The sequence below is a fragment of the Sceloporus undulatus genome, chromosome 3 (assembly GCF_019175285.1).
Source record: "Sceloporus undulatus isolate JIND9_A2432 ecotype Alabama chromosome 3, SceUnd_v1.1, whole genome shotgun sequence".
NCBI classification, from domain to species: Eukaryota; Metazoa; Chordata; class Lepidosauria; order Squamata; family Phrynosomatidae; genus Sceloporus; species Sceloporus undulatus.
Genome location: NC_056524.1, coordinates 175,610,956 through 175,632,527, shown reverse-complemented (window position 1 = coordinate 175,632,527; position 21,572 = coordinate 175,610,956). Strand labels below are relative to the sequence as shown.

The window sequence follows — 21,572 nt, the reverse complement described above, 5'->3', positions numbered from 1 at the left end:
TCCTGGTGGTCTTCTATATTTTATATTTGTGAAAATAGCAAGTTAGCACCTTTAAGCTTAGCCATACAGATACAGATACAGATACAGATACAGATACAGATACAGGGTATTCTTCTCACCTTTCTGCAGAAAAGTGAGGAAGAAAAGGAGCAGTAATGGCAGTGAATAGCAAAAAATAGCTTGCCACCCCCAATCCATTCCATATGAAACCTGAAGATCAGCTCTAAAAACATGGATACTGTATCCTTTTCTTCTTCCATCTCCCAATTTGAACCAGCCCCCCTCAGTACATGTTGAGCAAAATATTTCATTCAATATAAACCATGCCCTCTGAGTTTTTCATATGCTTTAAATTCTGTACCATTCCACACCAGAGATGAGTTTTCACATGCATGTTAATCCATCAAATAATATTTTGCAGGTATCAGCAAAGCACTCAGAAAGAACTTGAATATCACTTCCAGCACAAAGTGTGCCAGAGGCTGGTTTTGACCATACCTGGAAAACATTCTACTTTTTTCTAACAACAGAGTGAGCATTCTTTGCATTGATAAACTGTCCTTAGCCTTTTGAAATATAAAATAAATTACATAGACATTTCTGGCTACCACAATGGTTTGTTCATTCTTCTCGGAGTTCAGAACCTCAAAATTCAGATTTTTGATAGAGCTGTCTAGTGTCAAGATGAGATATCATTTGCCGACCAAGGGGGAAATATTATTTTGTTGACATTTGGGGAGGGTCCCCACTTTTTTTCTCATTTGATAGAGATCCACAGTACTATGTGTATTGCTGAGATTCATGCGAACTGAATCTTATCTGAAATAATAAATAAATAATCCTGGAAATAAGAAAGCAGACACAACATAACCATATTTGTTCAAGATTACAGCTATATGTAATGCTTCCTTTTGCCAGCATCACACCCAAAGGATATGGTGTTTCATGGAAAACTGGACCATCTGGTCAACTGAGTTTTAATTTTCAATGGGAACTCACTTGCTCATGGCTTTCAATAATTGTCAGAATGAATGAGATGTAGTCATGTACCTGACAGCCATTTAATGACATTTGCTTGGACCTGTGTTGATGGAAGACTGTTAGATGCTGGAAGGGAAAATAAAAGGGGCATTTTTCACTTGCTGAACTAGCTACAACAATAGACAGAGCTACAGCAGAGAAAATGGCCACATTACTTGCAAACTTTTGAATTATGATTGGTGTAACTGTTCATTTGGCTTGAAAAATATTTGCTAATTAAAAAATGGAAGGGTCCATTTAACTCCAGTATCATCTCAGATAGTTTATTTTATCCCTCGTTTTTCTATCTTCCACTGGACCAATCTGACATATGTAGAAATGAGCCACCTCTCCAATAGAGAGGCTAAACCATATGCTAGATTAAGATAAGGATATATGTATTCACTCTCTTCAGATGTAATCTGCTTTCATTAATGTTTTATCTAGGTCTTGCTGAACACAGTTGAAAACAACAAATGCTACTTTGGGGGCTTGTATAACTCTAGCAATTATGTGTCTCAACATTGTTTAATCAATGCTAATGAGCGCTTTATATCTAAAAGTATTTATACTTAAACATAAAGACATTATCCACACCAACTAGATGCAATTAGTCTCCAAAGGCCATTGACGGGGTTATTATTTAACAATATTAACCATGCTGATTATCATGATTTAGGATAAGAAGTTGGCAATAATGTGAAATTAGGAGATACGTGTTTCACTTAAAGTGCCCTGAGGTTATCATTTCCAAAGGCAAAATGATGTGCTTTCAACTTTATCCAGAAATACCTATATAGATGAAGTGCACTGTCTATATGAAGTGTGTGTGTGTGTGTGTGTGTGTGTGTGTGTGTGTGTACCCCTTTATCTTTTTTTCTTCTATTTTGATTCAAGATAACAGACAATGACACAAAAGCTTCCATTCCTTGCGATGCTTGTGGCAGCAAAGCAGAAAACCAATAGGCCTTTCTTTCTTCCATTTCCCTATTAGAATCACATCTTCATCATCCTGCTCTACCAAAGAAAATGGAGTTTCTGCCCAAAACAGGGGCTGATCACTAGAACACCACTTTATCTCCAATGCCTGTTCACTATATGTAGTGGCAAAGATTATGAATTGCCAATGAGGGAAGGTTCTTCCAATATCAGTGTACGTCATGGGTGTGTCCCAGCACTAGGCAGATGGGTTTAAAATCCTTATTAGTATTATTACCAACTGTCAACAGCTAATGACTGACCCTCAGCAAATTCATTAGTGTGAAATAAGATCTCCCAGAGTTTTCCTTTAGCCGGGAAGTTCGAAGTTGGGCAAAGACAGTGGATAAAAACAGACTGCCCCATATAACCTTGGTGATTAAGAATGCTGGTGTTGACATAATCTGAGTAAAATTCATTGGGCAGGGTTTCCAATCTACCACTTATCAGCTCAAACTATCATCTGTTTTTCTCTGTTGTAGATTACTTGCAGCACTATTTCACCAAAGCTTGTCTCGTAACAGTGATGTAGCTTGAGTTTTTGGTGACAGACGTCGTCTCAAGGAGGCCTGGAACTGCAGCTAGTCCAGCTCAGAATAGTTGGTTTCCGGGTCCCCAGATAGAAAGACTTGAGAAAAACCACAGCAGCCCATCTATATAATTAATCTCTGTCTTGCTTCATTATTCATTGGAGCTTGTAGGACCCTGTAGTGGAAATGTTAGAGCTCCCAAAACTTCTGGGCTTTTTTTTTGTTTCTGGAGCATAAAATTCCTTTTAAAAAGACTATAGTAATGCACTTTTATCTTCAAGATCTAACAAGCCATATGTACACCAGCTATCTCTAGATGTGCAAAGATTGAAGAATTTAATAAAAATTGATCAACCCATACTGAAAAGCTACTAGTGATTAAAAAGCAATACTCTGTTTCTCAGATCATGTAGGTTGTACTCATAGAGAAAAAAAGTCACATGTTAAAGTTTTTGCAAACATACATATGGGCGATCTGTAGCAGCCAATGTGGTGTACTGGTTTAAGTGCTGGACAAGGACTCTGAGGGAGAAAGGTTTGAATATCCATGGGAACTCACTTGGTGACCTTGGCCGAGTCACATTCTGTCAGCCTAAGAAGTCAATGCCAACCCTTTTCTGAATAAATCTTGCTGGGGGGAAATAAAGTAAAATAAAATAAAACGTATATGATAGGGTCGTCATAAGTTGGTGTTGACTTCAGTGGCATGAATAAGGCTGGTGTCACCTGATGCAGTAAATCATACCACAGCATACAGGATACTTAGTAATATGTTTTGTCCTAATGTTACTCATAAATAATAATTCTTGTATGTCACTGATTGTAATGTTAATAGCTGTGACATAAACAAACAGCAAACTTTAAATTACAATATAATACACACAGCCTAAATATATTTACAATGAAATTTGATTTTTTTTTAAAAAACAAACAAACTGGGGCCTCTCCTTTCTCCTCACACTGGACCTCACCCAACTCACCCCATCACTTCAGCATTTTAATGGGACACAGCCAAATGCCACTGCTTGTTTCTGCCAAAATGTAGATGTCTGAGGAGCAGTGGTGTCACCACCACCCCTTTTAGGCTGTCACCTGGTGTGGTCTGTATCTTCTAGTGATGTCACTGGTTGATTTCAAGGCATGTAACATATCAGCAGCAACAGTGTATATAAATATGTCCTTTACTTGATTTTTAGTTAATTGCATTTCTTGATATAGCCTTGTTTCAGAATCTACTGGACCTGCAATATAGGCCTTTTGTCTCTTTGCCATTTAGATAGCTGTAAACAATGGCTGTAATTCTACATATATTATTTATTTATGCAACTGTTTTAGTTGTCTAACAAAGTAGCATCTCCTGGCCGAATTCCTCCCCCCAACCTATTTTACTGGGCATCAGTCACATGAGCCTCCATTCTGCTGGTGATCTGGGCACAAATGGATGTCACCCCACTCTCACCAGCCATTAAGGCTGCAAAAGTGTGCTTCTGGTCATCACAGCCTTGCTGGCTGGCAAAAAGGATGGTGGTGGATATGCCATTCACCTATGTCCTGATCACAAGCAGAACAGGTCTCCAATCTGTACAGCTCATGCCTAGTAAAGTAATTTACAGGGGGTGGCAGTTATGATTATGGGAAACTGCTATAGTCGTGACAATGTAGGAGCATAAATATGGATCTGCTATGGATACATAAATTCAACTTACATATCTGTAAGTCTGATCCTGAATCCAGAATTGTGGCCAGTATTTCCAAACTTCAGTGACTTACCACATTCAATGTTGCCTTTTTGAGGTGGGGGTTGTTAATTTAAAACAAAATTTAACGAAAACTTTCCCATGCCTTTTTTTTTCCTGGTCCCATGAGTGCAATGTGATATTTTCACTAGAGTGGGGCAACCCAACAAGTGTTGAAAAGAGTACTGAAAAGCAACTTAATAATAGAAAACAATAAGGAGACAGACTCCATGTGTTCTAAGACTGTAATTGTTTGTTCCTTTTAAAATAGCACAATGCATTTTGACTTATATGAGAAAAGGGCTTCTTCAGGGGCTTTCATCAGAAATCACTGGACTTGTAAACACTCTCCAAAACACAAGTCCATTTAGTATTTTGCTGAAGGCCCCTGAAGATAGGATGAAATTTGTTGGGCTATTTTGAAAGGAATAAATAGTTGACCATCTTACATCATGAGGAGCTTGACTCCTTACTGTTTCCAAATATAAGAAGTATACTTGAAACCAAAACACTAACATTTCCATTGCCAACTCTCTAAATACTGAAATTCTTATCTTTGGTTCCAAGATTCCCCATGGATAATAAGATCCATGGATGCTCAAGTGCCATTAAATATAATGGCATAGCAAAATGGTGTCCCTTATATAAAATGGAAAATCAAGGTTTGCTATTTGGAATTTATACTTTTTAAAAAATATTTTCAAGCCATGGCTGCTTGGATCCATGGATAAAATATCCATGGAGAAGGAGGACCAACTGTGCATAGACCAGAAATTGACTTATTCATTTCTCTACTTCTTTTTCAAAAGTATAAACATAAAAAATGTTGGAATCATTTCCTAGTTATTGAAGAAACAGCCAGGAAATTATTTTTTGTATGCAATATTGTCTGTATTGTTGCTTGCAATTTGTCATTTATCCTTTTTGTTAATACTCCCTTAGTAATGTTTACTTCATAGCCTTTCCTATACAATCTCCACCTTCATAATTCACTCTGGTATTGCTTTAGGAGCTTTCATGTTGCAATTGGGACAAAGAAAAGGTGGATGATCCCCATCTATGAACTAAAGTGGTTTTGGGAGTGTGTGTGTGCCTGTGTTTCAGGGAAGAGGGGTTGTACTAAGTGTAACAGAGTAGTTGGGAAACTACTTTTCAGAGTACTTTTCTCCTTTTTCCCCCCAAGGGAAGAAGATTAGATTATAAAACCAGTGGAATCAAATAAGTGATAATGGAGGCCAGCAAAGCAGCAAGGGTGGAAATAATTGTGTTAAAACTTCTTTCTCCTTTCTCAGTCATTCTGTTTTTGTTCCTGCAGTGTGCTTGCCTGAGGAAACACATAAGCTTACGGTGAAAATACCCAACACTTCTTCAAATCAATTTACTCTGTTTTAGTAGCCCTCTTAGTTTCTGAGATTTTTTTTAAATCTTGCCTTGTCTTCTTTTTTAGCCAACTTTTGTTGTACTAAAAAAAGTTAACTAAAATCTGTTCAAGGTGAAAGTTTCTCATGCTCTTAGTGGCATGTGGCTGGACCACTTGCCAGAGGTTCAGGCTCTGGATCCTGAAGGCCTCTGAATTGTTTTCTCCAAAATGATATTCTCACTCCCAAGTGTTTTACCACTGAACTCATACCCTGATCACCTCACATGTGCCCCTCCATTCATTCCCCCCTCATATTCTTTTCACTTTTCATCCTTGTTCACTGCCCATTCCAAGGAATGGCACTCTTTTTTTACTCTATGAAATATCCTATCATGAAAAAAATCACTCAGCTTTCAAACAAACTAATCCAATGAATAAAATCAAAACAAATTAATCAGACTAGAATTCTGTCATAATTTGTCATATCTGAGTCCTATGCTGGTAGTTCAATTATATTCTTAAAAATCTGAAAAATTCCTCAAAGACTATTTCAGGTTTATGATTAAGAATAAGTTCTGCTAGCAAAAGCAACTAAGGCCTGAAACAGGCAGGAAAAAGTGCTGCCTTCGGGCTGAAATGATGCATGCCCCCAGATCAGCCAGAAGCCATGCTGAGGCTAGCTAACATGGCCCATGCCTAGCCACAAAAGGAGCGCAAAAGAAACACTCATTGCACGCAGTCTGTTCTTGTCTGCAGCAGCTGCCTTGGGACTGTGGCATCCAGTCACCACAGTTCTGCGCTGCTCAGGGCTTGATCAGGGCTGGAGCAGCCAGAGGCCACTCCAAGCCAGCAGTTTATTTGACCCCCACATCCTGAGACAGTGATTCTCTCTTATTCTGTGAAAACATGTATATTTAATGCTTTCTGTATGATTCTTCTTTGTCAGTCATTACACATGCCATGATCATTAGAGATTTTCACAAGTATGGTGTTTTCACCAATGCTTGCTACAGTTTGTTTACCATATCAAAAGTCATTGGGGTTTCATCCATACCACCAATGTCATTCTTTTGACTCTGCTTTATAATATATATATGGAATTAAATTAGCTTTTCATCTAAGGATTTGAATGCCTGAGTCACAGAATTCAGACAAAATGCTCCACCATGACTTGATCAGACAAGGGTGCTTCAGATCTTCTGTGGTATGTTTGTTCACTGGTAAGACACAATCCATAGAAGTTCATGAACTACGTACACCAACCAGCTAATGGTTTGAACTCTGCAGTGACTTCAGTTGCTGAATATCTTTATTCTTTCACAATTTGTTATTTCACCATTTGAAGCACCCTTGTCCAACTGCGAGACTGAGTCATGATTTCACCATCTTGTCTGCATTCTGTGACTCAGGCATTCAGAACCTTTTCCATTTCATCAAAAGCCAAAGGTTTGCCACACGGCACTTTAACTGTGACTTCAAACTTCTTTGTAGTACAGTCTCTTTCTACAGGCTCTTACAAGTTTTTCACTGACACCAAATTCTCTCACAGCTACAGAATTACTGGGTTCCTTTGCACGTTCAATAACTTTTAGTTTGAATGATGACATTTAAGAAGCATTTAAGAGAATTGCTTTTCCTTCTGGCAATTACTCTGGTGGTCCCTGAAAAACCTAAGTAGAACAGATGCAGATGAAATCCTGCAGAAAGAGTTATGTGTGTGTGTGTTTGTCAAGGGAGCAGATTGTGGAAAAGCAACCCTGCAAACTTCTCCCAGCTTGAGGTAGCTTGAGCTGGGAGTTTGCTGGGTTGTTCATTGATCCTCTGTTCCTTCTCCCTCCCCAGATGGTCTGAGTTGGAGTGATGACTGTGGAGTTCCCTGAAAACCCATCCATAGAGATCACCCTAGATTGGGCTACTGGAGGGCTGAAAGGAGTGGATTGTGGAAAAGCAACCCAGCAAACTCCTCCTGGCTTGAGGTAGGTTCTAGGGCCTTTTAAGCAGCTTAAGCATTGTTGATCCTTTTTCCTCTGAGCTGGTGGCCTGGCCTTCACTCCTATGAAACTAGCACTGACCAGTGAATAAGCTGATACAGGTTTTTAATGTTAATTTTTTGACTAAAGTTTCTCAATTATATATCGTACCGATTATAGTATAGTATATAGTAAAATATGTAGTACATCAAAACAAATATTAAAAACTACTGTGTGTACTCATGTATCATTCTAGAAATGTTAGTCAAAAAATTAAACCCCAAAAGCTAGGTTGACTTATCCATGGCTCAGTGTAAGTACTATAGTTTAATTTTTATTTTTTAAAAATAAACCATCCCCTTCTCTGAGTAGAGTGGGAAAAGGTGTGAGCTTAGTCCATCTTAGAAGAACCTAAAAGAAGCACTGATCCCCTTCTGCTCTCTTTACCATGGCACAGTTTCTGGCCTTTTTGAATACCTAAGTGGGAAAATGGCAGTGGTGACAGCTCTTTGGTGCTTCCCTTCAAAGGAATGCTGAAAGGAATCAGGCCTTGAAGTATTTCAATAAGACATTTGTGTATGTTAGTCAGCTTTTCTTGGTTAAAATCAGGCCACGTTATCATATTAAAGACTCTAATCACTGCTAACATAGGCCCTGTACAGACTGGCGCTTTGGCCAGTCTGAGAATGAAACTAGCGTTTTGTAGGACTGGGTTTCCTCACACGCCCAGCCCTACAATTGGCACACAGGCGCCATGATTGTGCATGCCCATCCATACAAGACATGCAACAATGACATCTGCATGGCACAATGCCCAAACAGTATCGCATCGCATGATGTCATTGTTGCGCACAAGAGTATCAATGGTTCCCTGGGTGTGGCACAAAAAGAACCTGCCAGGAGCGGGTTCCCAGTTATTCTGAGAGTGCAGGGTGGATAGTGTAGGGAGAGGCGTTCCCGCAGATAACCCGGACCCAAGCCATGTTCATTGTTTAATTTAGTAATTAACTAGTCTGTGAAATCAAGGGCAGGGTTCTCTTTTTTCCTTTAGCTTAGCAGTTAAGATACTGATTCTGGTGACTGCAAGGTAGGCAGGTCAGTAATGTGAGGCCCAAGTGCCATGTGATGGAGTGATCTCCTGTTACTAGCCCCAGATTCTGCCAAGCTAGCAGTTTGAAAGCATGTAAAAGTACAAGTAGATAAACAGGTACCAGTTCAGTGAGAAGGTAACAGTGTTCTGTGCAGTCACGCTGGTCATATGATCACAGAATTGTCTTTGACAATGCTGGCTCTTCAGTTTAGTACAGTCGGTTACAACTAGACATTCATGCCAAGGGAAAACCTTTACCTTTTACATGATTTCTCTAAATGCATTATCCCACCAGCAGTTATTTTTTTAAAAGTAAAGTCAATAGAACTTCCTCGTTTACTAGTCAATGATTCAGTTTACTGGATTGCTGGATGGCAAATATTACATATAGAAAAATGAAAAAAAAATAATGTAACAATATAATGTAAAAGATTTTATAGAGGAGGAACATGGATCATTATTTAACCTTTGAAATGTCACCAATGATAATTTTGGAGACAAAAATGTGGTATGATGGTTAGAAACCAAACCAACAGACGTTATTTTGGTTGTTGGGGTTTTACTAGGAATATACTTCTCAAATTTTGTACTAAGTCATTCTTATTTTGCCCTGTGGGCTTTCAACGTATTTTCCCCCATGGTGTCTGGTATCTGAAAACAGAAGAGAACAATGTGGAGAGGAAGAGTGAAAGTTCAGGTGGGTGCTTTGTTTTGAATCCAGTGACAGTTTTTTCTGCTCCTTCCTTTAAACAGAGCCAAACTCTTGCTACCTGTACAAACATTGACTTACTGTGTAGCTTTGCAGAGTGCTTCTGTTCTCCCAGTTCTACACAGAGAGGAACAAATTATCAATTAAGTTGCTCAATTAAATTTATTTATTAACTGAACTGATGAACCAAAGTTGGAATTTTAGCACTATTAATTAATTTATTAATTAAATGAGAGATAGTATTTAAGAGCCAACAGATGTTACGTTTCCGAATCAGTTCTTTTTCTAAAGCTTGGGATTTTAAAGAGGAAAAACCCTACAACTTGATTTTTGAACACCCCCAAGGTTGGGAACTTAGACTCTCTACAGACCAGTGTTATATGGTGGTGTGAGGGTGGCATGGGGCATGGTATATGCACGCTAGCTGCCCCTACACTGGCATCCTGCCGTGTGCCGAAACGGGCCCACTGTTGGCACAGCGTTTAAACACACTGCACAAATGGAGCGCTGAAAGCCACTGCTGCGACTAGGGCACCCTTTCTGCAGTGTAAAAAGGAGCAGCTTTTTGCAGCTTCTTTTTGCACTGTGGAAAGGCCAGATCAGGGCAGTGGTGTGTAGTTGCTGTGGCCCTGATCCAGCAAAGAAAGGGGCAGATGCAGGCCACTCCAAAAGGGCATTCTGTAGAACCCCTCAGTGTTTAAGGTTATTAGTTAATTTAGTTAATTCTAAGGTTTTTTAAAAAGTTAAATTAACAAGTATAAAGGAGGAGAAAGCAAAAGCCAACAATATTGTTGGGACAGGTGCAAAATGGGATTTTCAAAAATTCATGCAGTTGTTTCTTTTTCTCCCAATCTCACAAGGAGAAGGAGCAGGAGATATTGATAGTAAAATCATAGCATTTTTAGCTTCATCCTGACAGGACTTTTAGTTTTTAACTAAAAGGTAAATAGCAATTTAACTTAAACTTAATAGTTATTTTCTCCTCTTCTAACATACATACAAATGAATGTGTTTTAGCTTATTAACAGTTGACTAAAGGCATTAACATTTTTCCTGCTAAAATTTCATAGTTTCTCTAAAACTATAGTACAGTGGGCACTGCTGGGGGTCCAGGTCCAGGACTACCCATGGATATCAAAACCCATGAATACTCAATTCCTGTTATATACAGTGGCACAATAAAATGTTGTGCCTTATATAAAAGGACAAAATCAAGTTTGCTATTTGGAATTTATATTTTTTGGAATATTTTCAAGCCATGGATGTTTGACTCTGCGGGGAAAGTACAATGGATATGGAGGCCCGGCTGTACTTTGTTAAGTTGGAGAAAGAAAGAAAGAAAGAAAGAAAGAAAGAGGAACTTTTGACACTTCATTAAAAATGTGAATTAAAAAACAAATCCCTCTTGAAAACTTTGCAACCTTTTCACATGCCCAGCAAGTCGCAAAAATTTTCCACCTCCATCTTCTCCATATGGAGAAAAGGTAGCACAAAGATCAGTTCAACACTGATATTAACTAATAATTACCATGCTGGACAAGAATCCAGAGGGAGGAAAAACAAGACTTACATGTCAAATTAAATGCTACTGTTAGTTGCAACAGCTGCGAGATGGAGTCAGTTCTATTTATTATTATATGACTCTGACAAAACACTCTGGTATCTGAAACCATGTCTCCAAGGAAATAACTTGATGAGTGTCAAGAACAAGAACTCTACATAATGATAACAGAAGCCTCGAGCTATATATGCCCCCATGTACCAGATCACCTGTCAATATCATACTGGAATGCTATCAAAAGCCATGCAATTCTATTAGCGCTTCCATTGATGGTGGTCTCTGTGGATGATGCATTTGTTTTTCCACTTCTCTTTGGAAGATTGACTTTGCACCAAGATTCCACTGAGAAAAAGATATTGTTATGATTTATTTATTGCAGATGCATAAACATGGAAAGAGCTGTCAATTGAATATAAAATATAGTCGCCACAACTCACAAGACATTATTCTCCAAGCTGTCTCTCACCTTAATAAGTATGTGCTAAAAGTCAGATTATATAAATTAAATGTTTCTATTAGACAAGGAACAAGTAATTACAATTGGAGGTAGCAGTAGGAAATTAAACACTAAATGAAATTCTGGCTCCAGAAAAGGACATGGATTTACAAATATGTGCTTCATCAACAGAAGGCACCGCAAAATGCTTATCAGAATTGGAATTAGTACTGCTAGAACTTTGGGGCTAGATTTTTTGTAAAAGAAACAAATGCATCAGGAAATGTATTGCAATGTTCTGCCCAGGCATCTCCCTTCTCACAGGATTTATCCCACTTGTGGCCATTTAGTGGCCAATGGAGAGTGGGAGGACATCAAGAGCACATGTGACTATGTCTCTATAGCCAGCCACTTAACAATGGCATCCTCTTCCTGAAGGATGACTTTCTTGTTCTGCATTCTGGTTATAAAGCTATAGCCAGACACTTTGTCAATGTCCTCCCCTTGGTAAGTAAAGGATCATGAAGAGGAGAGCTGTAGAAGAAATGTGAGTCCTGCAGAGGTGGAGGGGCTTGTTGTGTGAAGGAGCTAGTGAATTCTTCTTGGTGCAACAATCATAAAAAGACATTGTTGTACCTATCATGGGGTTTGCTGGTGCTGAAAGTGTGTTACCCTCCCAAGGTATCTCAATGGTTTTCCATGGCTGGTGTAAATAGCCAGTATGGTGTAGTGTTTTAAGCATTGGGTTATGACTCTGCAGATCAGGCTTCAATTCCTCACTTGGCCATGCAACACAACAGCAACAACAGCAACAACAACAACAACAAGCTGGACCAACAGCTGGCCATGTCACTGACAGGATGCCTGCTAAAGTCTACTAACTCTGAATGGTCAACTATTATTCTAAGTACTATTATTAGAATAACTATTCCTCTATTAAGGCTTTTGCAGTCCTTCCGTTCTGGCAAGAGTATAAGTTTTGCACAGTTATTCAACACAAAACTCAAAATTTGTTTTTTTTTTAATTTTATTAAACACTATCATGAACATACAAATACAAATACAAACATACACAGAGTTACAATACAACAAGACAAAACAAAACATAACATACCTATTCCCTAGAAGCAAATGGATCCAAGATCCAAGTTACTCTTCAAGCACTTCCAACACAACTTATGGTACTTAGCTTACTTAACATATTTTATATTCCACAACTTCCAAATGAAATTCTTTAGCTTTTGTTATCTCATATAAGCATTTCATATAAAGAAGTAGATCTGTAACATCTCATATAAATGTCCCATATAAAAATATAGATCTGTAGCATTACTTCTTCTATCACAACCATAATAAAAAACCCTCACAATTTGTGAATGTCAGTGGCAGCTCTGGCCCCTGACTTAGCTCTAATATCAGGTAAACAAGACTCAGACTGTCTCCAAACTGTCTCTGACATTTCAACTGCAGGGAGTAATGTTTCTCTTGCTTATTAAATGTCTGACAATGTGCAGATGCATTTTAACAACAACAACAACAACCACCCCACATTTTTGTGGAGGAAGGTGCCAAATGTTTGCAGGATGCTTTAAGCAGTATTATTGTTAGGTACTTCCTCCTCCCATCTGGTATGATTTGTAATTTGGAGAATATGTGCAACAACTTTTCCTATGTGTAATGACTACTAGGAAAATTGTTATGGCTCTTGGTGGATAGTTGCATATTGTTCTCCACTACCTTTTTGTGATATAATGAGAATGATTCTGTGTATAATAGTTCCACTAATATGACTGTCTGCTAAACAAAAATCCAATAAAAATGTAAAAACAAAATTGTAAGCCCATAAAAATGTAATGAGGTATTAAGATGCCAAATGTTCATGTTTGTGATCTACTTCCTTTCAACAGAAAGCAGCAAGAGAAAAGAAAAAGAAAGAAACCCACACAATTTTTATATCTTCTATTTTGTGGTGCTCATTTCATCATCTTTTTTAATGGAAGTGGTTAAAATGCAACAACTAACATTTTATAAATGATTATATTTTTATTATAAAAGATTACATTTGCTCTTTCTTCCCTTATGCATTTTAAAACTATAATTGCATAAATCTGGTTTCTTCAAGAAGGTAAAAAATTGCACAGTTATCTACAGCAAGCAAACTTGTAAGGAAAAGACTTTTTTTAATTCAGAGGGGAAATTTGTTTGGTTTTTAAACTGAGGTGAATTGCCAATAGAATCTATTGTCTTGCTGTCAGATAATAAGAAGATAGGACTCAAATGAAGAATGGTAAATGGAAGTAACAGCAGCTACATACAATGGATGAACGGGGGGGGGGGATGTGTGGCATTACATTTTAACATAAAAAATAATGTATAAACTTTAACTCTTATTGAAATAGTTCAGAAAGAGTCTAAAGGGGGATATTTTGGAAAATGAGCTAATCTTTGTTGAGGGCCATAACAGAAATAATAATTACTTATGATTAAAGTGGTAAACATAAGTTTTAGAATATAAACAAATGTCATGATTATTGGGGTTATTTAATTTGTGGAGGGATAGATCTTGATAAGTTGATATATGTAAATCAAGATATAAAGGTATTGCATGCCTACACATTCATTCATGTATTATTTTATTATCGTATATACTTGACTATAAGTTGAGAAATTTATGCCCCAAAATGGACTCTTAAAATCATGGGTAGACTTATATATGAGGCAATAAGTTAATACTGCTTATAAAGTTCCTAAATGAAGTGCCTACCTTCGTCTGTAACCAGGAATCTTTAAACAGCTCCCCATTTGAGTCCCTGGATGCTCTCCTCCCTCTCTCTCACTCTCTCTCTCTCTGTTATTCCTCAGCCTTCCCTCACAGCCAGAACTAAAAAACAGCTACTGAGGCAAGGGAAAGAGAGATTATGCCTAGGTTTGTATTCCATTCTGCAAGCCATGAGCCTTGGAAATCCTGGGGGTGAAGGGAAGAGAGAGAGAGAGAGAGAGGTTTCTATCCCATTTTGCAAGCCATGAACCTTGGCGATGCTTTTGGTATAGGGACGAGAGAGAGAGAGAGAGAGAGAGAGTGCTGAGGTTTGTTTCCCCATTTTCCACGGTGAGACTGTGGTCCTTCGGAGAGGTCCAGAGAGGAAGATGTAGGGAGGGAAGTGGTGCTTTGTTTCCACCTTTAGATATTTTGTAACATGCCCCAGTGTTTGACCCTTGACTTATCCACAGGTCAGATCAAAATCCATGATTTTGGCCCCCGAAACTGTCCTCGACTTATACATGAGGTTGACTAATATACAAGCATAGAAAGTAAATTTGCTTTGGTTTTGTTAAGGTGCTCATGTATATTGCAGTGTACTGTTTGTGTTGGATTGGACGGTCATACTGAATTCAAGAGGGTGATTCTAAAAATTTGATAGAAATCTAATAAACTATCTTGGAGTTATTAATTTCTCTCTCTCCCTCTGGTTTTTGGATGAGGAATTTTATGTAGCTTACACTCACTATGATTGTTATTAGTATAGTAGTGAAAAGTACTTTAGGTTATGTAATAGTTCAGGAGGACAGCATGGAATGTAGACACAAAGAAGCAGATTCAAGGTAATTGAGATAAAATGAAGGGAGGAACAGAAAAAGAAAGGGACCAAGAAATCAGAACGGTTGCTGTTGATGTTGTTGTTGTTGTGTGCCTTGTTGCTTCTGATGTATGGCGAACCTAAGGCAAACTTATCACAGGTTTTTTTTTGGGGGGTGATGAGAGTGTGTGACTCACCAATAGAATAGGAAGAACATAACACAGAACAGGGAGCATATAACTGTCTTGTTGAAACAGCTTCAGTGGATTCTGGTCCATTTCCAGATACAATTCAAAATTCTGGTTATGACTTGTGAAGCTCTAGAGTGTTTAGGCCTAAGACTATTTGGGATGCCCATATCTCCTTAAATGAGCTTGTGCAAGTTTTACATTCTTTAGGGAGGGCTTTCTTTCATACCATGCTCAGAGGCTCATCTGCTGAGGAAATGGGAGAAAGCCTTCTTCTGCTAGGATATTGAACTCCCTCTCAAAGGAGTTGGTCCACTTCGTGTCTCTTTTCCCTGGCAGGCAAAACCTTTTTATTCAAACAGACTTTAAACTGCTAACTAGTTTGGGGAGAAGGATGTTCAATGGCTGTGCTCTCCCCCTGCCAATATGTAGTATGCATTCATTGTGCATTAATTGTGTATTTTAATTGCTTTATGATAATATTTTAAAATGGGTGCTTTCAACTGTATTGCTTATTTAATGCTTTTAAAAGTATTGTGTCACATATTGTTTTAGCAATTATGTTTTAGCTTATTTTGTAAGCTGTTTTGGGTCCCAAAGTAGTAGAAAGGTGGGATATAAGTCAACTAAATAAATAAAATACATGTATTTTCTCCCTATTCCCCCTCCCCAGCCAGCATGGCTATCACTACCGTGGCACAACTGGCATTATGTGTTCTTAAATTTCTTAAACATCAGTTCTGTTTGGGGAGTTGGGTATTTATACGTAACATGCCATATTATATCATTAAATATTATTAAAGGTTTCCCCTTTGACAAGTTGTCAAGTTGTGTCCAACAGTAGGGGGTGGTGCTCATCTCCATTACTAAGCCAAAGAGCCAGCTTTGTCAAAGACAACTCCAGGAGTCATGTGGCCAGCACAACTGCACAGAACATTACCTTCCCAGTGGTAGGTAACGTTCCCAGTGATAGGTAAGTATTTATCTACTTGCACTTTTACCTGCTTTCAAACTAGTAGATTGGCAGAAGCCAGGACTAGTGATGGGAGTACACTCCATCATGCAGCACTTGGGCCTCGAACTGCCAACCTGCTGATCTTTGTCAGAATTGGTGTCTTAACCACTGAGCCAGAGCATCCCAATGCTATATTATACTATGCCATTTATCTAGTGAGAATAAAGGCAGTTTAATATGTATTAAAAAGACAAAGCCAGTTTAGCCTCTGTTATATATTTATTTGAGCACAAATATCGTAAAGCAGTGATTCCCAAACTCTGGCCTTCAAGCTGTTTTGGACTTCAGCTACCAAAATCCCAAACTATTGGCCAAGATGGTTGAGGCTTCTGAGCTGAAGTTCAAAACACCTGAAGCACAAGACTTTGGGAATCACTGCTCTAAAGACACCAGATCATGTCTAATCTTATATGCTAAACAGGGTCAGACCCAGTTAACCCTTGGTTGGGAGATTACCAATTAATACCAGATCCCTTGCCTGAGAAAACAGAATGGAATTCATGGGTTCAACATAAGTTGACAGGTGACTTGAAGGCACATACGTACACTCACACACACACAGAAATACTGAAAAGCTTTACCCAATGTGGTTCTCCTATAGATGCTTTGGACTACAATCCCAGTCATTCTCAGCTGTTAGAGTGGATGCAGTTTATAGGGAAGCCCAAATATTTGGAGGGTACCACTTTGAGCAAGTCTGCGATAATGTATGGGCTGGCTGGTATTGTGCACGTACTGGTTGATACTATGAACAAACATAACAAAACAGTATGATTCTATTGCAGGTTGGAGTCTTTGTTCCCAAGAAATATCTTTAGTAATAGCCATGTTGGTCATGTAACAAAATATAGCTAATTCCAAAATCCACAAAGCAGTAAAACATTTATTCAACGAACTACAAATCATAAAATAAATGATGAAAGCTTTTGAAGCATCACTGGCTTCTTCATTAGGCAAAGATGTTAAAAATCATGTATCATTGCCTGACAAAGAAGCCAGTGAAGCTTCAAAATCTTACATTGTGTATTTTATGCTTCGGAATTGGCTGAATAAAGTTACTGATGCTTTGTGGATTTTGTATTTTGTTGTATTTCGTTCCCATGAATACATTTCAGTAAAAGCTGCTGTTTGTTGAGTCTTATGATGATCCTATGAATGAAAGTCCTTTAAAACATCCTAACGTCAACAGCCCTCCTCAGATCCTGCTTAGACCTTGAGTTTTTCCACTTGTGATGTGGCCCTCCTCTTTTTGTATTGCATCCCACTTGATCAAGAATTAGTGTATTTTCTAATGAGTCACGTTATCTTGAGATAGTATGTTCAAGCTACAATTGCCTATTTGTTGGTTTTGGCTTCTAGGAAGAGTTACCCGATTTGCTCTAGAATTCCTTCCTTGGTCATGATACTACTTGGTCATGATACTACAGTCCATGATACTACTTTCCTCCAGCACCGTCTTTTATATGAGTTAATTCACTTCCTGTCAGCTTTCTTCACAGTCCAGCTTTCACAGCCATACATCAAAATAAGAAATACCAGGGCAAGTACAAGCTTGTGGTTACTTAATACAAGTCTCGCTGCACTCAGTGGAACTTGCATCCATGTTGCTTCACAGGACATAGAAGCTCTAGGTTTCTGCTATAAGTTGTTTAACTTTAAACTGCAACTTACACAGTTTTACACATGTAAGTCCTATGAGACTCAATGGCTCCTAGTTGCATAAGACTGTGCTAGCTATAAATAACTCTATCAGTGAGAGAAGAGATGGTAGTCTGGAGAATGGCCAAAGAAAGGGTGATAAAGGCAGTAACTGCTTCAAATGCTCCTTTTGTATATCAAAAACCTGTAGTTGAAAGCAATTCTGAGAAAAGTATGGTGCTAATAGCAACAGAATCTAAAATAGAAGCTTTTGAAATAACAAATATGTATATGTGAAAACTTTTTCCAGATTAAAAAAAATGCTATGGTTTGAATTTCTTAAAATGTCAGTGGCTTATGTGGCTGAAAAATGAGCCACATTTACAAACCTTCCAGACATCAGCCAAATACATTGATGGATGGAACAGTGGATGAGGTCATTCTTTCTTTATACTATACCTATGACTAAACATACCCTTCGGTACTCAAATGTCTAGGACCCCAAATGATCTCATATTTTTTCACTAGAATAAGAGTCACCATCTCTCTCCGTGTGATATCATTAATTTTATATCTTCTCTTGGCATTATTTCCCCACTGTTAGGTGTGTGAGATGCCACTTAAATAATCTGTTCTTCACATCTCCGAGACACTGGAAAAACTTAATCTTTCAGCCCTATCCTTTGAGCAGAAAAAAAATTTAAAAAACACATTTGCCTAGTTTGAATCTTATTTTGGCTTAATTAGCCAAGATATCGATTCCTCTTTTGCTCACTATTGAAGCTTCTTCTCTCCTCAAATTGTAATAGAGAAAGGTGGTAATTAAACATAATTCCAAGTTTTCTCTGAACCTGGGAATTATTGCCACTAGTTTCAAAATAAAGCCTAGGTCTTTGATTGTGATTTGCAATTGGTTCACACTCTTGGCATGTTTTCAAACTATGCTTACACTTACTCTCATACATTCTGCACTGTATTCAGGACTGCCAAAAGAGGGAGCAAGGAAGCTGCCATATTTGTATGTAAGCTTCCTTCATATCTCAATTTATTAAAATTGTCCTAACACAGGAGATTATCAGATGGGGGGAAAGCCAGGAATAAAAGGTATACTCCCAGCAAAGTCATGCAATTGCGCTGAAGATTTTCAGACACATTGTGCTCATCCAGGATTTATCCAGTGAAGATCCAGGAATGCTCCAACAACAAACCATTCAAGGGGAAGTCCCAGGAATGGTTTGTTTCTGGAGCATTCCTGGATTTTCATAAGAAGTCCTGGATAAGCACAATGTTGTCTGAAAATCTTCAGCATGATTGTGCGACTTTGCTGGAAGTATGCCTTTTTCTTCCCAGATTTTCCCCTGTCTGATAATCTCAACAGCTAAAATGACCAAAATATTATGGTAATCAGCTTCACTCTTGAAACTTATATCTTTATTGTTTATTCTATCTACCTATCAAATATTAAACACAGAATACATAAATATAATTCATGAAGTTCAAATGACAGATCCCTTTATGCATTCTAGGCTGTACATGGTAGTTTAGGTACTACACAGCTAAATCAATGAAATTATAAGGTCCTATAGTATTTTAAACAACAAATGTTTTTTTCAGTAATAAAATGATGGGACATTGTACATAATATGTCTGTGCTGGTGACTATCCTTCAGCAAATCACCTTCAGATAGACGATATAATTATTTCTGGATCATGCAAATTTTACAAGAAGAAATACAGGCGAATGAATTGAAAAAGTTAAAAATGGCATCTGGGTTACCTGAAAATCTCCAACATCTTATGACAGAGGTGTTATTTGGAAATGCCATTAATCTTTCAAGGTGTTTTTATAGCTGAAACATACCCCTTAGTTCCTGGGTATTACATGCCTTGTATCTGGTTTTATCCATATGAAACCCATGAGATGACCAAAGAAAGACCTTGGTATTATCCTGATGTCATTAATCAACACGACATCGATATGCTTTCATCTCTGGAGCATTGTAAAAATAAGTTTTATGGTTGATTTTGTTGTCCTGTAAATCAAGATGTGACTCACTAACCCTTTCAAAGCTTCACTTTTCTTTTTCTTAGTCAGGCTTGGAATTCTAGGGCATATTGCATGTTCCTGAACACTAAAATATAATCTTCCACAATGCATGATGGATTTATTCAGGCCAAGGACTTTTCTAGGAACACCAATTGCCACATGCTTTGATTTAGAGGCTTTAAATCTTTACATTCACACCACTATCATTTTTATAAATATTTGTTTCCAAAGACAGAAAATTTAGCACTAGGATTGCCCTAATACCTACGACTATTTTTATTTGTAACAAAAATAAAATAAAATAAAATAAAATATTCTGGAAATTTGCAGGTGACTGTTAATGAGAACTAACTTGTTTTCTGTTATGCAATCTTGTTTTGTTAGATACAGTAGTGTTAGTAACCCACTTTGTTTATAAGGGTTATCATTCTTTGAATGTTGTTCCTCATTTCATTGTATTTCCCTATAGGTTCCCAGATATTCTAGGAGCTATCACTTCAAACTGTTCTATAGTTTCACCCTCTCTAGTTTGGCCTTGGTTTTGCTGTTGAACTATCTTCATTCATGTTTTTTGTTTGCCCACATCTTTGGTGTTTTCCTTCATAGGTTACTTTATTTTATTTTTGCTCTTTTTTCACTATCCCAGTGGAGATCATACCTGAAAGACTTAACTGAAAACCTTAGAAATTTCTTCACACCAGGTCTATATTCCTCCCCCTCTTTTTAACTTAGGAGGGACTATTTGGATCCTTTGTTGAGAATAAGATTACTTCTCTGCACCTTTGTTAAATACTGCTGCTGACCAAAAATCTAGACTAACAAAAATGTCAATCGGAACTCCTATCTATAATCCCAAAATATTGCAGCAAATGTTTTTTAAGACTTCCCCCCCCCCCTTATAACCTCTTTGCCTTTGGAGGATCTTTTTTTTAAGAAAGGTTAACTAATTTTAATATTTTAGACATGAACATTTAAAAAGAAGAGTATTTTCATCATTTTTTTTTTCATTTTAGTCTTAACTGGTTGATTACAACCATATGTGTTGCACCTATATAGCATGTTTTCAGTTGCACAATCATAATCAGTACTTGGAAGCTATAAATCTGATCCTTCAACATAATCTAGATCAAGTTAGATCATTTCAAATCTTATTGATTATCACTCCATCAACCTGATCAGTTGGGGTTGGTTCGTATTTTGTGTATATTCAAAAGCAACCCCTGTTGTTTCATAGACCTGACGTGGAATAATTAGTTTTAGGATTACCATAAAGGACTATACTCACTTACCTAGGAGTGAGCTCCTTTGAATAAAAAAATGACTTTCTTCTGAGTAGATATTACAAGACTGCACTGATGGACAGGCTTAGCCCAAAACAGATAGGCCAAATGAAGTAGTTTCCTGTCGCTTTGGGGGCATGGCATTTAGATGACACATGCCCCCAAAGTGGCCAGAAGCCACATCTAGTGGCCAAAACCCATCCCTTTTAGGAGCAGATTGAATATGCTCCTGTTAGTTGCCAACTTGAGAACGTGTGGGTCACCATGGTCCCTGCCCAATAAGGGCTGGAGCAGCTGGAGGTTGCTCCTCCCAGGCCAGGAGCCCTGGTGGTGCAGTGGTTAAATGCCTGTACTGCAGCCATTCACTCAAAACCACAAGGTTGAGAGTTCAAGACCAGCAAAAGGGCCCAAGCTCGACTCAGGCTTGCATCCTTCT

At 38.0% G+C, this 21,572-nt stretch overlaps 1 protein-coding gene across 1 annotated transcript in view; it reads right to left on the bottom strand.

Moving 5' to 3' along the window:
- The window catches only part of PCDH15 (protocadherin related 15), a 648,893-nt gene extending 627,661 nt beyond the window's left edge, over positions 1–21,232 (bottom strand). Inside the window, exon 1 of the mRNA XM_042459844.1 lies at positions 21,146–21,232. The gene's annotated coding sequence lies outside the window, so the exon portion shown is untranslated. The remainder of the gene's footprint in view (positions 1–21,145) is intronic.
- Positions 21,233–21,572: the final 340 nt, after the last annotated feature.